The sequence below is a fragment of the Topomyia yanbarensis genome, chromosome 3, assembly GCF_030247195.1.
Source record: "Topomyia yanbarensis strain Yona2022 chromosome 3, ASM3024719v1, whole genome shotgun sequence".
In the NCBI taxonomy this organism is placed as follows: Eukaryota; Metazoa; Arthropoda; class Insecta; order Diptera; family Culicidae; genus Topomyia; species Topomyia yanbarensis.
In genome coordinates, this window is record NC_080672.1 from 134,234,015 (window position 1) to 134,258,759 (window position 24,745).

General features: G+C 34.5%; 1 protein-coding gene across 2 annotated transcripts in view; it reads left to right on the top strand.

The window, feature by feature from the left end:
- The window catches only part of LOC131689522 (fatty acyl-CoA reductase wat), a 133,047-nt gene that overhangs the window by 11,896 nt on the left and 96,406 nt on the right, over window positions 1-24,745 (top strand). The window contains exon 1 of one of the 2 annotated variants that reach the window (XM_058974664.1): window positions 9,637-10,122. The exons of the other annotated variant lie outside the window; for it this stretch is intronic. The gene's annotated coding sequence lies outside the window, so the exon portion shown is untranslated. Of the gene's footprint in view, window positions 1-9,636; window positions 10,123-24,745 lie in introns of those variants that run through there. 2 annotated transcript variants of the gene reach the window in all.

Below are 24,745 nucleotides of genomic sequence, written 5' to 3' on the forward strand. Positions count from 1 at the left end.
GGCCGAGTCTCATATAACATTCGACTCAGTTCGCCGAGATCGCAAAATATCTGTGTGTATGTATGTGTGTATGTATGTATGTGTATATGTGTATGTGTGTATGTATGTGTGTGTATGTGCGGCTTTGTTAACAAAATGTCCACATCGGTTACTCGGAGATGGCTGAACCGATTTTTACAAACTAAGATTCAAATGAAAGGTATAATATTCCCATAGGTTGCTATTGAATTTCATTTTCAACCGACATCTTGTTCCGAATTACGAGTTGAAGAGTATGGTTACAAAACAAAATTTGTTGATTTTTCCAAATCGGTTTCTCGGAATTTTCTGAACCGATTTTGACAAACTTAATTTTAAATGAAAGGTCCATCAGCTGCTGTTGAATTTTGTGTGGATCCGAGTTCTGGTTCCTGAATTACAGGGTGATACGTACGATCACGCAGCAAATCCCGATTCTAACGAATTCTGCGATAAATGTAAAAAGGTGATTTTTTTTTTCCAAAATGTAAACACAACTGTTGAATTTGTAGATCTAGGTCCCCAACAGTCATTCAAAGTCTCTTTGGCCACACTGGCCACCATCGACGGATCCGGAAGCATCCAAAGTCAGAATAACGGTTATATTGGTTTCTCGAAAATGGCTAGATTTGCTCAACTTAGTCTCAAATGAAAGGTGTTGCGTCCCCAGAAACTGATATTAAATTCCATCTCCATCCGACTTCCAGCACCGGAGTTACGGGTTGTGGAGGTCGATCACATAGAAAACTCCGATTCAAACCGATACCGCGATGAATGCAAAAAGGTGCTCTTATATATACTTACCAAGTGTAATAAGAATGAAAGACATTTCCATAAAGTTATATTGTACGAACCAGCTATTAAATCATAGTTTGGAGAAATGAGAAAGGCACAATTGCACCTCTAGGTGGATTAAAACAGGTTTTTCAGTTCAATATTACCGTGGCTATTTTTTCTTTTTTAAAATTTTAGAACTCGAATAATGATTTATTTTCCTGTATATAGTTGTCATGTGATGTATAATAATGAAATGTAATATATGCATTTAAAAGTTTTTAATGAATATAAACAACGCACACATTCTCGTGATTCATGATTGAGAAAGGCACAATTGCACCGCTAGGTGGATTAAAATAGGTTTTTTATTTGTTCATGCATAGCTGACAGACTTCGTGCTTCTCTTCCTTTCGATTCTCATGTCGACTACAGACACCAACTGCGGCTTATAACTGAGGATTCTGTATCTCGCGATCGAGGATAAACTGAACATCTCCTAATGTTGGTACATACTTATAAGATAGTTTGTAGTGACCTGGGCTTGCTTGGTGCATGATCGACATTAGACCTCTCCACATTTTTAAAAAGTTTCAAAATTTACAAGGGTCACCTCAGATTGTTGCTCTGGGTGTAAATTGGGAAGCTTTCGCCAAAAATGACGTAATTTGGACATGAATAAGAGGTGTCTCCATTCAAAAATCATGTTTTACTATGTTTCCACAGTAATATCACTTACACTCTGATTTAATAGGCCCTACATGCCCACAAATCATCAAAGGTTGTTCCTTAGACATATCTTAACACGTTTTAATAGGACGGCATAGATCTAATCGCAATAGAGAATTTGTTACCTGGATTTTTATATAGAAAAATATATCAAAACCAAGGAAGATTATTAAAGCACAAATCCCCGACTACATACGGGGAACGTGCCATTTAAGCCAATATATTCTGATGCCTGATTCCTAGATCTATGTTGGCTTGTTAAAACGTGTTAAGATATGTCTAAGGAACAATCTTTGATGATTTGTGGGCATGTAGGGCCTATTAAATCAGAGTGTAAGTGATCTCACTATGGAAACATAGTAAAACATGATTTTTGATTGGAGATACCTCCTAATCAAGTCCAAATTAAGTCATCTTTAGCGAAAGTTTTTCAATTCACACCTAGAACAAAAATCTGTGCTGACCTATGTATATTTTAAAACTTTTTCAAAATGTCGAGAGGTCTCATGGACATGTATAAAATGTGTTCGTGCGATGATCTACTGGGCAACATAGTATATTACACATTTTACATATTTTTATGTTTTCGCGGGAACTGTAACTATAACATATCCCATACATTCGATCGTAATTTTCGAGGAAGGTAGTCAATTTTTGTGCAACATCTTTCAATATTTTTGATTTTGTTTTTATAATCGAATCGTCGAAAACCACCCGGCGTTTGTATGTCCTTCAATTCAGCTTTGAAATATGACCCAAGCTTTTTCGGACCTGCTTCGAAATTTGGATCAAGTCAATTTTTGGGTCCAAAATACCGAACCGCATTTGGACACAAAGATTTTCGAATCATCACCCTCGGAATCGCTTCCAAACTGTGACTCCCCGGATCCATAGGATATTTCCACTTCCACACCAACTGTGTCCGGATCAAAGAAACTAGAAGTATAAGAATTGTCGTAGTTTATGTAATCCATACTAAAATCAATATATTTTTTTAATTTATTCACATTATTCTAGCTACTTATAATTGCGTCCAACTGTTAGTTAATGCACTAAAGAATTAAACATTTCAAAAATTAATTCATTGGACAACGGATTTGAAATACTCAATTACAGGTTCAGACAGGATAAAAATTCACGCATCTGAAGCTTTAGCTCCACTTGTCCTTTTGAGAAAAAAAAACAACGGACAGCTCGCCCTAACATTACTCGTATTTGGTATGGGAAACTGAGAAAGGAATCAAGACTTTGGCGGAGGAGTGTGACCTTCCTGAAGAGTTCTACCTACTATGACGATCGCTGAACAGGAGTCTAGCAGAGATTGAGAATGATTGACCAGAACAAGCGAAATTGCACAGGGAATCAACAAATGGCGCTCGGGACTAGCTACGTTTCTAGGATTATATACTATGAAATGTCAATAACGGAGTCGGTCACGTCCTTACAGTTATCGGGGAAGGGAATGAATGTTAGTGCAACAAACGTTGTTGTGGATGGGGTAAAGACACAACACAAATCTGAATTCACCTTAATGAGTGATACGATCTATGCAACTCTCAGTAATGCTATCATGTGAAAATTTATGATACATTTATCGTTTATTGAATTAATTTTGAAATGCTTGGTTTGTAAAAAAAACTTTAGCTCCGGACAGCCGACGGTCGGGAGTGTTGCAATATGTTTAATTGAATGAAACGGCAGGTAAACGATTTTATTATTCCTCGCTCCTTCATTCCGGTGAAACACGGCATTCCAAAAACAATACAATATAATGCAAGGCGATTACTTTTAGTATCTTGAGACGAGAGTGGGAGTAGCGTATTGGTAAATCGATTGCCTTGTACGCAGCGCACCTGGGTTCGAGTCCCGACCCCGCACATAGGGTTAGAAATTTTTCCTAAGGGATTTTTCTAACCCGAAGAGGCGAATGACCTTAAGGTTAAAACCTCTATAATTGAAATAAAAAAAAGTATCTTGAGACATATATCGATATATCTATGTAATTAAAGGTTTCGTAATACACGCATTATTTATCGTAGTATAGCATAGCACTAACATCTGCACAAATCGTAGATAGAGTTACAGAATTAAGCCTATCCATTGCCATATCAGACTTCGCCACAATCTCCAATGACGTAGACCCGCTCATTTCCACAAACCTGGCCACGTCCTTACAAGCATTTTATTTTGTAATAGTCCTATCACCTAATTAAGGAAAACGCTCGGTACCGAAACAATCTTCATAGATGACACAGATATCAAAAAACGAACAAAATTTTATTGCTTAATACAGGCCATATGGCCATGATATTTAAATAAATTAGTAAAGGTACATGAAACGGCCTCACCGGTATCCGAAGATCTTTTCTATATTCTATGTACTGCCAAAAACACTTTCCACGTTGCTTGTTGCACGTTGTCACAGATTGACACCCCCTTCCATAATAAGTCACGAACACTAAAAAAATCTTCAATAAAACAAATTTCCTTACTCCACATATGTCACAAAATGTCACATTTTATCATAACTTTTTTCCTAAAAATGTAACAATCTGTGCTTACTATGTGATTGGTTGTTCAAAACTGCGTAATTAAATTAAGTAGCGGCTAAAAACAATTTTTCGTGCCATAATGTCCCAAAAAGGGTTTTGAATATACAAGCAAAAACAAGATATTTCAGTTTTTCAGATCAAAACATGAATCAAAGTATCAAAAGCAATCGGGCGAAATTTGAGCGAAATTGAACTTCAAAAAATATTAAAGAATCCGAAAACTTTTCGTTCGAAATTACCAAATTTAAAAAAATTTCGATTATTTAAAAAAAAAAGTTATGAATTTTCATATTAAACGTATAAAAAAATACATGTATTTATATTATATTTGCCATTAGTGGAGAAAATTTGGATAAAAACTATTTTCTCTACTAAGGAGAAAATTGCTGTAAACCTCATTTGCGCGTAAAATGCCCAAAACCTATAACTATATTATTTATTGAAAAGGCGTTTCGAATTCCCTTTATTAGAATCGGACACTAACCTAGTGACAGGACTAATGATGTCCCACAGGAAAAGGAGTCCGTAAAACGTCCACAAATTCCTCTGAAAACGTCATTGACTCCAAGTTGACGATTTGGCGTAACTCCAAAGCAAACTGAAAACCTGTATGAACGACTCAGTACGAAACAAATTCTTCAAGTGTACAAAGACAAGTCAATCTCGCGTGCAGCTTTTTTAATGTTTTGAAGGATTGTCGGGCAGAAAACCAGAAAATAAAAAAGCGCTCACCAATTTTAAGTACCAGAACCAAAAAATGCGCGGTAAAGCACCAAAAACAAGCTTCAACAATCAACACGCAAAATGGTACGAAAATATGATCTTTGTAACTCAACTATTCAACTGCTGAAGAAAAGCAACGTTGTTTATCAATAACGTAGGCGAAAACCACAATATACAGCGAATCAACACGAAAAAGTTACCAATCCACTGCTGCACACTTCACCGTAAACACTTTGCGAATGGAAAATACATTATTTTAAATTATGCAGGTGCTTTAAATTTTCGTACCATAAATTAAGTAGAAGCGATGTATCCTACACTTACATTGATATCAAAGTAACACCAGACGATGTTAAATCTAAATATACATGTAAAAAGGGCATAACGCAAATGAGAGTCTCTCTTTGTTTACATTCACTTACTATGTTCATAAGACAGTCTTATGAAATTCATTTAAATGTCCGAATGAGCGTCATAGCTGCCCATTTATGAAACTTTTTTGTCGTATTTAAATTTATTAGAAATTTGCGGACATTTTTAACTATAAAACATGGTTTAAATAATGATTGTCATAAAACAGTCTTATGAAATTCATTACAATTTTCGAATAAATGCAATAGGATTTTATTTATGGATAGTACTTTGCATTTATATAAAAATTAGGACATGGCTGACATTTTTCGCATGTTTTTAATGACAAATCAGATGTCAAAATACACTTCGAGAGGAAATTTGGGACAAACAAACCATGTGTAGATTCCACCAAAAGATTGATGATAAAACTTTTTCTTTTAATGTTAAAAGTTGTGATTAATGAGTAACGGTCCGCTGGTATTCTCCAGAAAAAAAGCATAAATTGTTACTTCTCAAATCGTTTTTAATAATTATAATTATATGCTCGAATAATTTCAAAGTTCATAATAATGATAATTGGATTCTTTCTGGGTTTAAAAATCATAGCAACTCTTTTAATCCACTAAATAATTTATTGAATATGTAGCATAAAACACTGATTTATAATTTTATTACAATTTGCGGGTAAATCTCGGTGTTTTTGCTTAGAAATGCAGCAACTAATAAGTTCTGACTTAAAATTATTAACTCCTAGCAGGGTGGCCAGACCTGCCGATAGTCCTACCGATTTCGGTCGTCCCTACCGATTCATAGACGACCCAGGCAAAACTACCGATATTTTCTTATCCCTACCGAAAACTACCGATTTTTATTGATTCTGGACACATCCTACTCAACATTCATTTTTGTGTTGGATTTGGTCTGAGATCTGTGTTTTCAGTATTTTACAATTCTTTGTCAACACCACGTTTTTGGGACAACAACCCGGTCTACCGATAACTACCGATAAACTTTTAGTGACTTTACCGATATTAAGGAATTCTATCTGGCCACCCTGACTCCTAGTCTGCCATCTTTGTTAGTATTGAATTCATAAGATCCAATCATGAACTTTTCACAAAAGCGAGGTTTATGAAAAAGAAAATATGATGCTATAAAATCAATAACAAATCTCATATGGGTTTCGTAAGAAAAACTTATAAAATTCTTAAACGCATCTTTTGGAGTAGGGTCATAAGACTGTCCTATGAAATATATAAGTTGGAATTCCATGGAGTGCATGAATAAAGATAAATGAATTCATTAGCCTGCTTATAAAATTCTTAAACGCTCAATGCACATTTTATAAAGAACAGTTGCGCAAAGACGGAAGCAAATCTACCTATTGGACACTCAAAACGTCTACCTATCGGACACGAAGAATAACAATGCTCGAATGCGTGGGGAGTATCGTTATTATGTGATTATAATTATGAGAAAAAATTCAATGATGTAATATTAACATTTAAATAATGTTAATATTTCGCTTAATGACAATTATTAAAAAATATATGTTCACTGATATTCAAATTTGGCACTATTTCAAACACCGGAACAGCTCTGGGTAGTGTTAATAATCTTCCACCGACAGTGGAAATATGAAGGTATTTCTCATAGTTAAAGTGCAGCTAAAATTTTGACAAATTTGTGTATGCATTCCACTTATACATATGTACCTGTTTCAAATTTATCTTACGCTGCAAATTCGACTTTTTTGTCACACCCTAATCAGACGGCAAGCGGCAAAAATCAATGCATTTCGTTCTTAGTTGCGGATCAGTTGAGAACCGGAAAAAGCTTAAATTATTTATACGATGTTATTTATCGTACTGATTTTTAAACACTTAATTTTAAATTTTTAAATGCACAAAGTTAACTTCTAACTGAAGCGTTCGGGTTAAGTCAATTGAAATTTAACTAAAAATAAAAGTTGGGCAAAATTTAAAAAAGACCAAATATTGGTCCAATGTTGCCAATCCTCTTTACGCAACTCTACTATTAAAAACTCTGGCTCAATGGAATCGTCGTATAGCTGGTTCATATGTCGAGACTTATGGAATTCTTGAGTGCTTTTTCCTCGGTGTAGAACTAGCATAATATACTAGACGACATCGGAGTCTTTCGATATTTATTGAAACAATGTTGGAAAGTTCGTCAAATCGAACCGAAAGTGTTTCTATGCCTCTGATCCGTCCAAACAATGCTAACGCGGTCGAAGCAGATATCAGTAAATGGTTTCCTAAATTGAAGCAATTCATTTTTCTGTCGTAGGGATAAAGGGTCAAACTTAGAAATGTATCATATGATATTTTCATAATTCACAAAGAGACGTGAATAAACCAAACCTACGTTTATTGTTCTGACTACCGAAGGAATGATTTTAGTATAGTGCTGGGATCATTTTATCGTTCTTTTTTGTAATAAAGATTCATGAATGAAAAAGGGAACAAAAGCGGTGCTTCCTACGATAGTACTGCCAGAAACGACTTTATTTCTACAATTGCACTACATTTGAAAGCGGACAATGGTACTATCAAGGCAAACAACAATACTCGGTGAATTTTATTTATATTTAAATGAGTGTGAATCTGAGAGGTAAACTTTTAAACCCAGATTATGCTGTTCGTGGTGTTTTTCTTAGGCAGAATGAACCAGAGATTAACTAGAATAATCAGTACACAATTGGAACACACAGCACACGAACGACTCAGAAAACTGCATAGATGAAACCATCCGTAAGCATAATTGGGCAGACTCAATGTTATTATGGCGAAGAGGAAGTGTGAATTAAGTCCACACAAACATACATGCTGCGTTACAGCGAAGTGAAAGAGGCTATAATTCATTTATAAGTCTAACTATAATACACACACTTGCGGTTTCGTCAGCTACCGACAAACATTCATACACCGAGCTAAAATAACTATTGAAATCCATAAGAATCACTTATGACTTCGCGCCACAAGTATCCCATATGAAAATCATTAGTTTGTCTTATGAAAAATGGGAAAAATGGCCGTCAAGTCACTTACGGATTCCATAAGGTATACTTATGAATTTCTTATTGTGTTCTTATAAGCTTCTTATGACTGTACTTATATTAATCATCGTGTTGAAATATGAATTTTAAAAGAGAATTTTTGTGAAGTTAATGAATGTGATATATGCACCTGATTTGAGAAATAAATAAGAAAATATTTTTTTAATCATTCCTCCACGACATGTATTTTCCTAAAATTCATTGAAAATAAATCAATACATACGCTTATATTCAAAGGGCCTGTAGTTAGAAAAAGATATCCTGGTGTCCGATGGTTCCACGTAGACTCGGAATTGGCCAATCACCTATAGTTAAAGCTTCAGTTGTTTCAGAAGATAAAAGACATGCTGAAAAGTAAATACAAAAAATTACACAATGTTCATTAACCAAAAACATACTTACATTTATTTTTAACCCTATTAAAACTGAGCACCAGATTGAAACTAATTGCATCAATGTTGTCTTGAATTATGGCATTTTCACAATAATATTTTTATAATAATCTTAAAACATGTGTATGAATTCTATAAGTCAAACTTATGAAATTCATATACTACATATGTAATGCATAAGCATTTAATGAAATCAAAATTTTGCTGGTTCATAAGTAGTGACTTATGAAATTCTTAAGTACTTTTTCCTCGGTGTACACAGAGAACTGCAGAGGATCTGAAAAAACAGTCAGTATATGCTGAATCATCTTTTCCTTTGAATATCCCCTCGAAAGACTCCACAACGAATGCTATAAAAAAATAAGTTCCAGCCGGTCTAGCTGGGTAATAAAATAGAACGAAACTGTATCAACAGGTTGGCATTAATCGATGGCTTCCTAAACTAGTTCTGGGTCAACCCTGTTCCAGAAAGATGCCGTCTTTCGAGGTCGGTTCCTTGACCGTTCACCAATCCCCACATTCCAGCCACGCAATCCTATCGACAGTAACGATGATTAGTTTTCCCCCGCTACTGATCGTTGCCCATTCAAACCAATAAGATCATCTGACTTTGAAAATTGACATCACTCTCACCTCTCGCACAGCAGCCTCAGCTCTCACCTAATTTCTTCGTTAGCATGATCACTTCTGCTTCGATGTAGACCCCACACCATACACGATCAGCTGTGCTGAAGCAACGAGTGATAGGATCTCACTCTCTACCGCTTCATCAGAGCAAGATCTCACGAGAGATACACTCGATCGCTACCAAATCTCGCAACGAGGGCCAACCGATCACTTCTCTCTCACCTGCTTACCTCGCATACAGACAGGCCCGTATACATCGTCGATAATTGAATTAAGAAATAAACGGGTGACACTCAATGAGCGCCGCGCGCCGCTTAGCCGTGCTTGGAGCTTGGAGTAGATTCGGAAATGACCACTCCGGAATCGTCAGTTAGTGGTCAACTGTCGATCTGGCCGGATCAATAGCGTGTCTCGTTCTCTCACTGCGTGATCTACAGTTCTCTCATCGCTAAATATTCCAGCACAAACCACTAGAAAAGCACCCCTCAGAAGAAACAGACGGCGCTCTCGGACGCACTTCCGCTTCGTTCGGACCTTAGTGCGATTTTTCTTATAAGATCCGGTGCTATCCGTGCTGTTCTAGACAGTTGGGATTTAGCGGTGAAGCAAGCAAGCCACAAGTTCATGATTTATCAATTTGCTGATACAGCCCGTATCCATTCGTGACTGATCTGTTGATTCTCGCGTGTGGCGCAATCCAACGTTCTCCAGTGTGCGCAGTGTTTCCGTTTGGTGGACACATCCAAGTGGTTATTCGACTGTGATTTTGAAGTTTAATTAAGTGATTGGACGCATAGCTGTTATTTCTTCACGATTCGATTTGTTATCGATCAAAGACCCATCATATTTGCAGAAAAACATCGAGTGTGAGGAAGTGAGTTGTTTTTATTTTACGGAAAAGTGCGGACTTGCATCGAACGAGAGATTCAAGTGGTTCACTGCATTTCGGTGGCACATGGTGGTGAAAGGAAAAAAATTACACTAGTGTGTGGAGGATAGTTCCCGGTGTGGTCGAAAAAGAGAAATCATACAATACTTTGGTTGCACCGTTTGGCGTTTGTATTTTCTCGCGGTTCATTCATAAGTGCTTCGGTGTATTTTTAAAATCGATTAAATGTTTTCCCAATTACTAAGCATCTAAACATGTTGGATTTTGCATTACCGCTCATAATCATTTGTGCGATATAGGGTATCCACTATTTAAATAAATGATTGAATTTATTAAGGATTTTTATAAATAGTGGATATTTTGCATGCCACTTATTAAAACTCGAAAGCTACTCCGAAGCTGTCATGGTGATATTTTTACTAGACCTGAGTGCTATCGGGAAATTTTTTCGTGATTCAGTTTCTAGTTGGGTTAGATTGATTGATTGAAATTATACATAAATAAAATACGGGATCAAATATAAATAACTGTTTTGAAACTGGAAATGATTCAGAGAATTTAGCTCGAAGGACTTTTTGACATCAACAAAAAATTGCAATACAAAAACAAGCATTCTAAACCTGATATTTTGTAGAGTAGTTGAAAATGTGGTATTGATTTCGCTAGGGTTCCACGAATTGTACAAACATTTTTTGAATTTGTCAAAGAGTCTAGAAACTTTTAGACTCAAACGATTTAGAGTTTTGGTTGGGATTATTAATACGACCCACCCAGATATGTTATGCAAAGTGACAGAATTGTTAACCATTGTTCAATTTTCATTATTCTTCTTATAAATAAGTTATGGAATTTTGCGTTTAGTCATCGTTTCATCAGAATCCGACACTTAATGCCAGAACAAAGTTAACACCGGATAGACGCTAGCTTCAAAAACAGAGACACAAGCTTCTTATAGGTTTCTATCTGAATTTATCATCTCAGATGAACACATAAATGGAAAAGAGATTAATTCAAAATCTTCTTTTCTTTTCATCACCCATACATTTTAAAAAAGTTTTCTGTGAGTTGTACAAAAAAGGATTTGGTCAGAGCTTCAAAATACACGAGAATCGCCGGATATTTCACGATTTGTAAATTCACTATAAGATTTCTCCGTTCGTTACTGAAGCAATATCCCGATCAATAAATTCTATAGTTTTTCTTCTTACGCTACATGGAACCTCAACATTTAATGATATCATATATTTAGACTTATTTAGATTTATTTATTTAGTTAATATTTTAAGAGATTCTCTTCCACATTTTCAGGCAAGAATTTAACATAACAAATTCAAAAATATATGTGTTTATAAAATGATCAGTGTTAAGTCAGACCGAGCTAGATCGCAAAATCTTCAAAAATGAGATAAAGATAACACTGAATAAAGAATTTTACCAGGCTTTTGCCAAATTTGAAATATTTTATAATAAGCAATAAATTCTTGCAAAAAATAATTTCGAATTATAACTGCGATTCAAACTAAAAAATCGTACTTGAAGTAGAATACTTCTAACGTTTCAATATAGGGGTCCCGTTTCAAAGTTTCTGCTGAGATATTTTCCCAGTTTTCAAATGCGAATAACTTCTGTTGCACTGATCGAAATCGCTATATTTTTGCACTATCTGATCGGAAATATGTGCACGTATATTGTATTTGATTCCGTATAATGTACTATTACTATAAATAACAAAAATAATGAATTTTGTGAAAGTGGTAACTATCAGCGCTGATTGGTCCGAACAATTCAACCAAGCAGCGAGCGTTGCTAGGACCTCACATATAAAAGCAGCACATAAGAAAAAATCGTCAGTTTGCTTTCTGACCTCATAGTAGTTGCTACGTTTTGTCAGTCCGAAGCAATATATTCCATGACTGCCACCAGCCATCATTTCAATGATGTACAGGCGCGCCTGTTTTATGCACACAATCATCACAGACCACAGAAAAAACAGAACGCTCTTTCTTTCGCAGCTAAATAAACGAATTTCAAGTGTTCGCTGGCGGTGTGGTAGTTGGGTGAGAAAGACCCCGCTCTCGTGCGCTATCAATTATGTGTGGCGTTCTCAAATAAATTCACCACCAGGGTGGCCAGATAGAATGCCTTAATATCGGTAAAGTCACTAAAAGTTTATCGCTAGTTACCGGTATGCAGGGTTGTTGTCCCAAAAACGTAGTGTTAACAAAGAATTGTAAAATACTGAAAACACAGTTCTCAGCCCAAATCCAACTCAAAAATGAATGTTGAGTAGGATGTGTCCAAAATCAATAAAAATCGGTAGTTTTCGGTAGGGATAAGAAAATATCGGTAGTTTTGCCTGGGTCGTCTGTGAATCGGTAGGGAAGACCGAAATCGGTAGGACTACCGATAAATCGGTAGGTCTGGCACCCTGTTCACCACGGTGCGCGCTCCAGAGTGCACTGCGAAGGAGTGTACTCTTTTATTAGTTTTCTTCTAGAAAACGGTAGTGTGGCTGCGATTGTCGATTTGAAGGAGATTATGTTGGTTTGTTGAATACTGATACAAGTTTCTGTTGATGGGTTGATTCTGGGGGCAAACTGGGAAACGTGAAACGGAATTTTCATTTCATTTAGTTTGTTTGCGTATTTCAGTGCTCTACAAGTGAAATGCTCATTTAAAAGTAATGTACTGGTACTACATTTGTTGGCGGTTATTATCATACGTGACAATTGCAGGGTTATTGCGAAGAAGCCTGGTTGGTTAAGGTTTGAATATATTATTTTTATAGGACATTCGCCTGAACTCTCTGATGTTGACATTACACGCGCATATGCCCTTCTACTGGCTTTTACCTGTGGAGTGAGTTTAACTTCCAATGAGTCCAAATAGTATTTGTTATCAGATTTGGTCTTTAATTTATTTTATTTGTGCATGCCATGCCTTAAAGGGGCCTATTTCTAAAATAAAGCAGAGAATATAATTCTTAGTCTTATTTTAAATCGAGTTGATAGTTTTCGAGATATTTGGAATTTTGTTTCAACAAAAACAGTTAATTCGTGTGATTATGCCGTTTTTAAAAGTTATTCGCGTTACCCCATCATAAAATGTCAAAAATCTAATGCTTATCGTTTTAAAGACGTAAAAGAAACTTTTTCAGTGTATTTGGATCATGGAGAAGCTTTCAATAAAAAAGTTTTCCTAACAACAACTTTTGACATATTTTTATAATTGATTTGCCGTAAAAAATACAATTTTCTTTTTGAATGTGATTTTAAACGCTATTTTAAATAAAAATGCTGATAACAAAAATTTTTTGAAATGTAGTAGTTCTCGAGATATTTCATGGTTGAATAGTATTTTGATTGTTTTCGTATAGCTTTCAAATGGTTTACAATATCACCAGAATCATAATCAAAAAGAAAATTGTATGTTTGACTGCAAATAGTAAGAATTATAGAAATATGTCAAAAGTTGTTGTAAGGAAATTTTTTTTATTGAAAGCTTCACCATTATCCAAATGCACTGAAAAAGTTTCTTTTACGTCTTTAAAACGATAAACATTACATTTTTGACATTTTATAATTGGGTAACGCGAATAACCTTTAAAAAATTACACGAATTAACTGTTGGATCAAAATTCCAAATATTTCTAAAACTATCGCATTTTGGAAGATTTTTGTTAAACACATTTAGATATAAAATGAGAGTTAAAATTGTATTCTGTAATAACATTACAGTTTTGCATGTCAATTAGCATGAAATTTAAAAACTTGTGTAAAGTTATTATTAGAAAAACTATATTAACGATAAGTTCTCCATCATACAATCACATTCAAAATGTTTCCTTTCTTTTGAGGTTTTTATTGACAAAATATAACAAATTAGAAAAAATGGGTTTTTCACAATTTAAATTTTTAACACAAATTTTTGTTTTTGTGAAAAATGACACAAAATTTTTTTCAGTGTATATTTTTTTCGCACATAAATAATCATTCTTTCGAACTCGTCTTCAGAAAGTTTTGCTGTATAAAATACAGCAATCGAACAAAAAAAAAGGAAATTAATGCACGTAGAAATGTTGACGCCCTTTTGAAAAATTGCACTTGAGTCAAAATAATCTTACTGATTGTGGAAAATGTTTAGTCTTCCATGCCGATGAAATGTGTAAAGTTTCATAGGAATCCAAAATGGTCGATCAGGATTTTTATTATCTTCGGACGGATCTTCGTGGAATTCCTGGAAAATGCGTCCGGAAACCTTGCTAGTTCGACGATAAAAACTCACATTTTCACACGAAAAGTTATTGGCACTCACACAACTTCTCCAGATAAATACAAAGTGTTATTTCTCCGGATACATAAAACCGCTGGAGAATGAGCGAATGAGTTTATCACGGTATCTCTTTTGCGCTCACTGCCATGCTGCCACTATTCCAAAACTCGAAAAAACAAGTTATGCTTCTTTGTCGCCGTTCTTGGAAATGAAGTGTATATTTTGACACTTTCAGGATTTCAGTTTTCCAATTTATGCAATAGATGTTATTCAAAATTATTTAACCGATCGTACTTTTCAGATAAATTACCGGAATTGTAAATTTAGTACGCTACCCGGTAGAGCAGGCGTCCCTAAAGCAGTCTCCCCAAATAAACATCTAACCACAGGCTAACAGATATAACAATATGAGGAAATTCCTTTAAAAATATCAATCCACCAATATTACCAAAACACTAGCTCCACCTTTTATACACGGTTCCAACCACTTATTGCCAAGTAAGTTATCCCTCAGGTACGGAAACAATTTTCACTAGTGGTCTATCCCCTGTATACATGCTCATATATCAGAAGCGGGCGAAGATTTGTTTTCGAGTGTTATGCCTATTAGTCTGTGATCGAACACCATGTTATCGCTCCTAAGAAGAGACATGCTAATAGCAAAAAAATCGAACTTCAAATGCAGCCAGGGAAAAAATAAGAAGAAAACATCTATCCGCAGGTCGGCCATCGAAAAAAGCAAAAAATAATTTTATTATTAAAAAAATATTTTATTATAAAATTCGCTTACTTTTCTTCAAAATAATAGAGAAAAAAATTATTCAGTTTTCTGTGGTTCATCGACAGGCTACGCATATTGTGAATTCTCATAAAAAATCAAGTCAATTCGTATATTAGTTTTTGAATTATCGTGTTCGCCAATTTTAAAAACGCGCCTCAAATTACATCACGGAAAAAACGCTGTAGAAAAATGGGTATTTTCTCTTGAAAATTTGAGTAAAAGTAGTAAAGAGTGTATTGTTAACACTGTATTTCTATCACTATCGGTTTTTCGAAAATCGTTGCCGATAGATTGAAATCTTCGTGTGTTATAAAAAATACGCACGTGGAATACATGGCTGTTTAAAACAAAGGAAGTTGGCCACCGAATTTGAGGGAGACTATTCTAGATGTTCTACATTAACAAAAAGGCGAATAAAAAAAGTCGATGTTTTGCCCACTTCTTCGGATACCCCCCCCCCCCCATCGCCTTAAGAAATATCCTGTAGTAGCTGACGGGTCAAAAAAGATGCACTTCGCTTCCAAAACACGTTAACCAAATTTGCAACATCTGAGCTCAAAATCATACTGTCTAGCCTATAATAATTGCAAGAAAGTTCCTTTCGCTAAAAACGACTGATTCCGTTAGCAGCAACTTTCTGTTTCTAATGATTTACTATACCGCAGAATAAAATGATTAATTCATATATCAAAACAGTACCACACAGAGCACGATAGTACTAATCGGAGCAAGGCTTTACACCTGACTGCACGCTGCGTCGTAAACCACATATACCAATAAATTAATGACCGGAGGACACGGTTCACAGTGCTTTTCGGCGGGTGAGCACACATGTGTTTAGCAAAAAAATATCACAGACATCTACCGAATCAAACAGATGGCCTTCACCGATTGTGTTCGTTTAAGTAAAAACGGGTATTTCCGGGTATTATTTATAAATGTTTCTTTCAACCAAGCCCACGGCGAGGAACTTCCGTGTTCAACAATAAGGATTGGGGGTCAAAAACTTTTATTATTTACAATTTTAAAGCGTAAAAAAAGAAAAAAACACAGATACAAAATTCCGTTGCGAAACTTGACCTTCAAGTTCTCTATTCAAACCGTTAAAGAATACTAGATAATAACAGGGCTAGTGTTAAATCTTGAATAATTTTAAATTCGGACGCCATTTTCTGAGTTCTTCCTTGGGATTGATTCGACGCATAAAACGCGACTAACTCTGGATTAGGGCGTAAATACAAACCGTAGACAAGTAGACAGCAGTCAACGGAGGAGAAAAATATTTCTTTTTAGGGAAATAGAAAATGACAACATGATACAATACAATCAATCAAAAGCAGTAATCAACCTGGATTCTTCACTACCGAAGAAATAATGAACACTACTGATAAAATCTATAGCTCTTTAACACACCGAAACTACAATACAAACCTGAGCCTTATACGCAATTGCATTACTGCGGTTCAGTTTTATATAACATAAATAGAGTCAAAGCCATCGACCTTAGGGCTAGGTTTTCAACGCACACGTCCCATACGTGTAAAAGCTGGGTCTTACTTATGAATAGCAAATGCCTTATTACTTGATTAACAATAAATCACCCCTGAATTTTGATGATAAATTGAAAAATGAGACCACAGATTACAGACATACAGTCTAGAACGAAATTTATTTAAAAAACTGGTGCAAAGTTTTAAATCGATATAAGCTGAAAATTGGTAATACACATTACAACATAGAAGCAGGCCCACGCGATAAGGGGTGTGGTAAGGAGGGGGGCTTAAACCCATTCCAATGAATGCTTTGAATTACTTTTGAAATTTTCCTGAGCAGAAAAAAATTTCCAGCGAAATATCACCACCGGTGATCTGTGAATCGGTAACTGCAGAAAATATTTCGCATCAATAATGGCTTTATATCTCGATGTCAAATGAGAGAAAAAAAACTCCTCTGAGCACTCGTCGATTCCGTCTCCGAACGATTCGTAAGTTGCATTTTTATATCCTATAGCCGAATAGCGAAGAAAAAACAACAGAACTTTAACATAACAGCCCCATAAATTGAAATCCTTTTTAGTAAGTGGCAGTCGGTGAAAATAGCACAACTGTGTGACGTCAAAACTTAACGACCCTTCAACACTTAGTGAGAAGACAAAATGTCGAAAGTAATCGTGCCATTAAAGGGGCAGAAGTTTATTTCTCAGTTGCCGAATTGCTTTGTCTTTATTAAACAACCCTTATACAAGCTGGGGTTATTCACGAATGTACAATTTTTATCTGGTTAATGACCTGTTTCATTAGCACCTTCCAAACTAGTCACAAAATACATTTCACAGAGTGAAACTAGTGCAATAGTTGAAAAAATCTTCGATAGCTGTTCTCTTTAAGCAAAACAGAATAAGACGCATAAAATTATCAGTTGAAACGAAATCAGCAACGTTCCTTTGTTTCTCTTGATACCAGATGGTAGCAGTGAATCTTCTTTAAATAAGCTTCGAACCAGTTTGAAATAATTCCTTGATAGTGGAACTCTCCAACATGTTTTGAAAATTAGCATAACGCGCTGAAGAACCAACGTGGGTTTGCTGTCATAAATTATTGCCAAAGTTATTCGAGAGTTCCTCAGATGGGGAATGGTATAGCGCAGTTCCCCGCACATAGGATTGAATTATCTGAAAAATTAGAGCGATCGAGTTAAGAGTTGATCCTCTATATTCACCACAAGAATACTGTGCACTTCGCTACATTCCTTTCACCGAAAACACTTTGAAACACAAAAAATAATCATGAAAAATACGAAATTCAATAATTGGTGCACAGACAAAAATATTCCCATCTTCGTGTTTATACTTTCCATGAATTCTAAAACAATAACGTTTTTACGTTACGAAAACAGAACCGTGAACAAAATCATCATTATGCTGAATTCTCCTTCAGTAATGCCAGAAAAACGATTTTTTGTACGAGAACTAGTTCACAAGTATATGAACATAATTCAAAAATCAATAGTTGAGTCTTGATTTTATTCATGAATTTAGAAGCATGGTATACGGTCCGACTATACGGCGTAAACAGATTTATCAGCCGAGTTACTGCAACGTTCTCATAAGGTGTTTTTCCGTGGTTGTGAAACAGCTTACAAAATCAAAAGAACCTGAATATTGTAAACTATTTCACGAAACTCGGGATATTGTGAACTAATTCATGGTTGCTAGTATATTAGTCTCTACTCATTATTCGATTTCATGAAATAGTTCACAAAACCTTCAACTATTATTCCTAGATTCGTGAACCAATTCTTGATTCATAGTATATTATTCTCGATCTATCTTGCGTGCTCGTGATATTTAGATGATATTCCTAAATGTTTTCACCTTCATGCAAGTCTAAACAAGGTCTCAAAAGTTTCACGTAAACTATTTAAAATAATTTAGAGTATTATTCGTGAAATAATTTTTTTTTTTTGCTTGAACTGAATCTTGAAATGAAACATAGTTGCACCTTACTACTAGCGTCCAGTCATAAGTACGAGCAGTAGATACACTGTAACCTCAATTTGCAAACCAAACCGGACGTTCGTAAATTGAATTAATTCGCTAAAAAGTTTTTGCTATTCGGTATTTAGTTCGTAAAAAAGTTTGATTCACATTCTTATTAAAATTCGTTGGTTGAGCCATATACCCGATAACGGGTATTTTTGGATGTGGCTTGACAAGTAGATGATGAAAATGGACAACTGGAACCTCTCTGAAATCAAAGATGGCGACTTGCGGTTGAGGAATATTCACGATGACCCAAGGTATTTTTGGAACAGGCTTGACGTGTTGATGATGAAAATGGACATTTGGAACCTACTTGAAATTCAAGATGGTGACTTTCGGTTTCGATAAATTCTCAACTTCAACCTCAACAATATGAGTATATTTGGAATGAGGTTGACGAGTGACGGGAATCAGTGTTTTGAGGAGCAATTATGTAATCCAAGATAGCGACATCCGGTTTAGAAAAAATTCTCTATAATCTCACCAATATGGGTATTTTTGGAATCAGATTGACGAGTGCATGACGGAAATCGATGTCTTGATCCATTTTGTAATCCAAGATGGCGACTTCCGGGTTAGATAAATTCTACGAGTCATTCCACGTCAGATTTACAACCAAAATTTTGATTCCTTCCAAATTTTTTTCTTGCATTGTATTGTTGTTTCGGCTGAATATGATATTTTTTCAAGATATTAGTTTTTGAACTTTTGAAATTTATAAAGTTGAACATTTTTCAATCACTGATAACTCGGAAACGATTCGATATATGGAAAAAAAGTTAAATAAAAAAAGTTGATTTTTTAAATGAGCTTACTGAAAAAATTTCATAAAATCATATTTTTTGTCATATAACTTATGAAATTTGCAATTATTTGAAACAAATTGAATTTTTTTAAAGTTGGACCATTTTTTTTACTTTTTATTTTCTTTGAATATTAAGAATCATGTTAAATAGTTTGGGTTTGGGAGTGGATATTAAAATGCTTTGCAAGATATCACAATTATAAACTTAAAACAAGGCAATTTTACACTAAACGCCCAGTGATAAGCCTGTTATAATTGTAATATCTCGTAAAATACTTCGAGTTCTATTCTAAAATTTTCACATATTCTTTTTAATTCTTCTTATTCCATAAAAAAATGGTTTTCGGGGCGACTTTAAAAAAAAATTGCGCTTAACACTTGGATACCACCAAAAAAGTCTTAAAATTGCACGTCAGATTTACAACTACAATTTTAGTTCCCTCATTTTTTTCGTTCTTTAGCTAAAAATTATTGACGCAAATTTTAGGCTTTGGCTGAATTTGATATACTTTTCAAGTAATGACTTTTGGAACTTTATAAAATATTTTATTAAATGATATAAATTTTATAAAATTGAACATTTTTCAATCCCCGATAACCTAGAAACCAGTATTTTTACGAAATACTTGTTTTTGCTATGTAATTTATGTACTCTGCAAATGTTAGAAGCAAATAATTTTTAGGGCCGCGCCAGCAAATTTTTTTTTAGATTTTCAAATAATTTAAAATTGTATCGAGAAGATTGTGTTGTTATAACAGGCCTATCACATTTAGTGTAAAATTGCCTTGTTTTAAGATTATAATTGCAATATCTCGCAAAGTATTTTGAGATCCACTCCCAAATTTTTACACAATCTTTTTAACATGTCTCTTAATATTTAAAGAAAATAAAAAGTAAAAAGATTTGGTCCAACTTTAAAAAAATTTAGTTTGTTTCAAATAATTACAAATTTTATAAGTTGTATAAGAAAAAATATTTTTTTTAAATTTTTTTTGGTAAACTCATTTAAAAACGCAACTGTTTTTATTCAATATTTTTTTCATATATCGAATCGTTTCCGAATTATCAAAGATTGAAAAATGTTCAATTTCTTAAACTTCAAAAGTTCAAAAACTAATAACTTGAAAAAATATCATGCTCAGCAAAAACAAAAAATACATGTCAATTATGTTTAGCTAGAGAATGCAAGAATTTTTTTTAGAAGGAATCAAAATTTTGGTTGTGAATCTGACGTAGAATGACCCCTACATAACCTCAAAAATATGGGTATTTTCGGAATGGGATTGACGAGTGCATGACGGGAATCGATGTCTTGAGCCACTTGACAATCCGTAAAAAAAGAGTCCGTTATTTCGAATTTAGATCGTAAAAAAAGTTACGTAAATCGAATATTACTTAAAAAAGATTTCGTAAATGGAGGTTTCAGCGTATAAAAAACGACCTCGAACAACGTCATTTATTTGCTAGGGCTTTGATGTCCGGAAAGAAAACGAAAATTCACTGAGCGCCAAAAATACATTATACATTCAAATCGTATTCGTGAAATACAGGGTGATTCAACATGAGGTTTTTTAACATGGTATTTTTAGTGGTTGACGGGTGCTAGCAACAAACTTTCATGCTATTGTTGTTCAGTATTGCTTACTATTTCATAATTGAACGACTTACAACGTCCTACCGTTCCCAAATTAATTAGTATTACGAAAATCAGCGCTATGTGAGGAATGTGTTTCATGCACTCCAACTCTACTATGGTCGACATAGTCGGGCAACTGAATCCCCTACTGGCCATTCAATCGTAAGTTAGAGTCGAAGTACACGTGTACGTGATGATCGCGAAGAATCGATTTGACACCGTTCTCAACAACTTGGATTGTCGTATGCAAAAACATTGCGTATTTTACGGAAGAGTCTTGATTTAAAAGCATGTTAAAAGCCTGGTTACTGTCCGAACTTGAAGCCAGTGGTCTTGGCAACATTTGGTTCCAATAAGACGGCACCATGTGCCACACAAGTTATGTAACAATGGAATTATTGCGTCAGAAATTCGGTGAACGTTTAATTTCCCCCCGTGAACCTGTCAGGGGGCCGCCTAGATCAGGCGATATCACACCTATTCACAGTGGGACGAGCCTGGACTTAAGTCCATATATGGAGGTTATGTGATAATCTCACAATTTTTTTCGTGTCAGCTGAGCCATCAGAGACATGTTCGCGAGATTTTAGGTGATTTGAACGTAAAATGAATTTTTGACAGCTTTTTGAAGGGCATAACTCAAGTGTTTTTTGTATTATTTGACCATAGGAACTACATACGGTTGTTTTCGTTATTTCTAAGAAACAGTGGATTTTATGTATTACATTAATTCACTAAAATTATCCGTGTGATAAAATTACATCGTAAAATCGCCAAAACTAGGTAACTAATTGGTTTAGTTAGTGTTTAGATAGCTGTTCGTCATGAATTTTTATTGAATTCGAACTTCTAATGCGATAACAAAAACGACGCCCGTGAATGCCCGCGATCACACTATACTCATTCGAAAGCTTTTAGTTTTCTCTTTAAAATTCTCTTTTGCGAAAACTTGTGATAAGCAGTCAAAATTTTAAAAAAACTATAAATAGAGACGCATGGTTAATACTGATATTGAATTTGAATAATCACTTTATAGCTAGAATAATGACACGAATACATACACAACTTTCAAACAGCATTGAGAACATGATCTACAAGGGATTTTCTAATGATCAAAAGTAAGGACCCGAGTAGGAAGTATGTTTTTTTAGGTGTTAAAGGTATTAAGAATGTTTAAAAATCAGTAAATATTTTCATTCATCTGAAATATGTCATAAAAATGTTTTGGAACTATTTCTTGTTAACTTACGCAATAACTGTCACATTGAGTGATCCAAATAAAATAAGATCATTTTTAAATGAACCATATAAACGAAAAAAGGGTTTTGGATTTATTTTTCTTTAAGATATGAAATAAGCAATCTAAGTAACTTTGTTTTACCAGCGAAAAAAATGTTAACCATCTTGTTGATTGGTGAATGTAATTAAACATTCCACTAAGACGCTCTAAATATTTGGGTTTGAAAATGAAAGAAAATGTAGTTTTCTTATCAAGTAACCCACTAATGAATTAAACGTTCCAAAATTAGTCTAATATATATTATTTGATCCGTAAAACAAAATAGTCATTTCTGAAGCCCCAAAATGAGATATCAATCAATTTGTTTCATTATGGAAAAAGAATTCCAAAATTACTATTGAAAAAATCATTATAAAAATCAAATACTTACTTTTGAGCCACTCTAATAAGTAGTAAAGTTTCTATTTTTATAATCAAAATAGGAATTCAGCGCACATAAATTTCTTTATTTTTTTTAACCTTCGCAACAAAATAATTATTTTTGAGCCACCCTAATGTATAATGAATTTCTTTTACAAGTATTAATTCCAAAAAACGATTTAACACACGAAAATCAATAAACACAAATTTTAAGAGCGATTTAGAAAAAAAAAAATTTGAGACACCCTAATGAATAGTAGAGGTTTATTTTTAAAATGTTCTAGTATCAGAAACGAATTCAGCGTCCCAAAATTGCATAAAACCGTTCTATTTGAACCGATACGGCAAAGTTTGGACTTTAGTCCACCTTTTGTTCTAAGTCGTGCCACTGTGCTATCAACTCTTTTATATGGGTCTATGTGAAGTCAAAAATCTATGTAGATAAGCCTGCAACGATTGAAGTATTGGAAGCCAACATGATTCGAGCAATTAGCCAGATACCACTTGAACTGCTCGAACGCGTCGTCAAAAATAAGACCACTCGAAAGGACCACCCCACGCGATGCTATGCCCAACATTTAAAAGAAATTATTTACAAACAAAAAATAAAATAAAACTTCGCGAAATGAATTAACATTTTTTAAAAGTTTTTGCTCGATTAAAAAAAACCTCATGATGAATCACCCTGTAGCATACAAAACAAGACACCACGAATCGGTTACAGTTTCATATTGTCGTGTTACTCCAAGTAAATAATCCCAAAAATAACACATCACGAAAATGCGATGCGAAATTACGAATATCATAAAACTGTTGATATCATAAACATGAATCACATTACTCCACGTGTCAAATTCTATAGTAAACTATAGTTATCACGATAACATGAACAAATACTACGAAAATCATGAGTGACATACCATATTACAAAGATAAATCACAAGTTAGTCAAGTTAGTAAACTATAATAAGAATATCATAATAAAGTTAAAAAAAGTTCAAATTTTGCGACTAAGCTCCAGATATCATGAATATTGTTCAACTGTCGGCTCTTTGGGCTGATAAAATTAATACAAACCAGCGTATCGCCAAAAAATGAACAAGCCTCGTCAACCATAGTAACCCAACCAACCATTCGAATGGAACGCAATTTATATTTATGGCGTCAACTGTTTTTTTTTAAACGCAAATAGTTTCATGAATACTAGGTTTACTATTCAAGATTTCACGAAATCGGTCACAAGTTTCACAAACAGTTTAGCTCACAAAATCGCGATTGTTTTCATGAATTTTTGAACAGATTTTTTGCCCTTCTAATATAGAAAGGATTCACTCTGAAAACGGACTTTTTTCTATGGCATTTGCTTGCTCGCTGATGGTGCTGGCTGCCAATTTGGTGGTACTGATCGTCGTTTTTGCCGATTACACACTCATTATTGCCTGAAAAACAGCCACAAATTCAAGCGATGACATTACAGACTGTATGTTGGATTTGATCGCCGTAATAAATTCTTTTGCTGTGCATGGTTTTCCGCGCGTAGAAATCTGTCTTTGATATTTGCAAACAATGAGAAAAGGTCCCCTCTATCTATAAGAATGTTCTTCTCCATATTATAGAATGAAGCTTTTAATGACCCTATCGCAAATGTACAGTGTCAAATCGAGGTTGATATGCATGATAAACTGTTTCGCATGGGCCACTCTCTTGAACGATATCATTACTGAGTGTCGAGTACTAGATAAAGGCAAATTTCGTAAGCCTAAGCTCCACTTTCACCTTCAACAAATATTCCAGTGTGAAATAGTCGGTCTACTATTAAAAAAATTAAAGTAAGCGGCCATGGTATTTGACCGGAGCTCCACATTTTGCTTGAGACTCACTAAACAATAGGTTATCAAGGAACAATTTCATT